Source organism: Cynoglossus semilaevis, unplaced genomic scaffold (assembly GCF_000523025.1).
Source record: "Cynoglossus semilaevis isolate Cse_v1.0 unplaced genomic scaffold, Cse_v1.0 C19150336, whole genome shotgun sequence".
Classification (NCBI taxonomy): domain Eukaryota; kingdom Metazoa; phylum Chordata; class Actinopteri; order Pleuronectiformes; family Cynoglossidae; genus Cynoglossus; species Cynoglossus semilaevis.
In genome coordinates this window covers 1-1,128 of record NW_007586183.1, presented here as the reverse complement: position 1 = coordinate 1,128, position 1,128 = coordinate 1, and the positions used below count along the sequence as shown (strand labels likewise).

The following is a 1,128-nucleotide window of genomic DNA, read 5'->3' as shown; positions in this document are numbered from 1 at the left end:
CTTGAGGCCAGTGGCTGAATTACCTGCGAGGTGTTAACCTGGAGTCCAGGCTGCCGGTCTTCATAGTGATGGTGTCGGTGAAGAGCACGTCCTTGGCCGGTGAAGCTAGCGCCTCACTGTGAGACAAAGACGGGTGTATCCTCTGTTGCTGCAGCCTCTTCAGGGTGGCGTAGCCCAGGGCGTCTCTGGGACTGGTGTACATGAAGCTGCAGTCCGCCAGGCTCTTGATGGTGGTCACCGACGGGGACTTGAGTGACTGGGCCCGGCGGGGGAGCGTGTGCGAGGAGCCGGGCGGTACCAAAAAGACGGCGGAAGACTTGGACATGGACATGTAGTTGGACTGGGGCTGCGGCGTGAGGGAAGAGAGGGTTTTGACAGTCTTGGCCGACACCACCGTGTTGAGGCTCACGCAGTCTGAGGAATCCGGTTCGGGCTCGGGGTGCTCCGGGTTCCCCACCGTTTCCCGAGACGGACTAGAGCTCATGGAGCTGATACCACTAGTCGTGGTGTCCGTGTTAAAGCTCTGGCTGCGGCTTTTGAACTGACTGCCACCGGTGACGCCTCCTCCGCTCCCTCCGATGTTACCGCTGGCGGAGGAGGGGCCGCCGCTCTGCTCCTTCTCCCGACCGGGGTGCTCCACAGGCCCCTGCCCTGCCAGGACGCTCAGAGCAAAGCCGGACCCCCCTCCCCTCACCAGTCGCCCATCCACAAGGTGCTCCTCGGAATTCCTCCGGTTCCCGACAAAAGAAGTCTCCACACTGACCGTGGGACTCTTGGGCATGCCTCTGCCGTTGAAGATGGGGGTAAAGACGTCCCCCTGGGTTGCGCTGTAAATTGAGGGTTCGGTCACCGTCCTGTTCCGCCTCATGCTCCCGGTCTTGAAATCCGTAGGGGTGCGGGATCCAAACAGGGTTTTGGGGTCACTGGTAGATCGCAGTTTTTTGCTGGGCAGAGACAGCGAGTTCAGGAAACGGGTGCGCACGAAGCGCGTGGAGGCCAGGATGGTGAAGGGGCTGCGGTCTTTGACAGGTTTAGGGTGCAGATAAAAGGAGGACTCGTCGGATTGGTCCAGAACGTCACACTTGTCGTCGTCCATGATGTACATGTCTGAAAGAGTAAGGAAAAAAA

General features: G+C 59.8%; 1 pseudogene; it reads right to left on the bottom strand.

Annotated features, from left to right (window-relative positions):
- Window positions 1–19: 19 nt before the first annotated feature.
- On the bottom strand, window positions 20–1,105 carry LOC107988174 (rapamycin-insensitive companion of mTOR pseudogene; annotated as a pseudogene).
- Window positions 1,106–1,128: the final 23 nt, after the last annotated feature.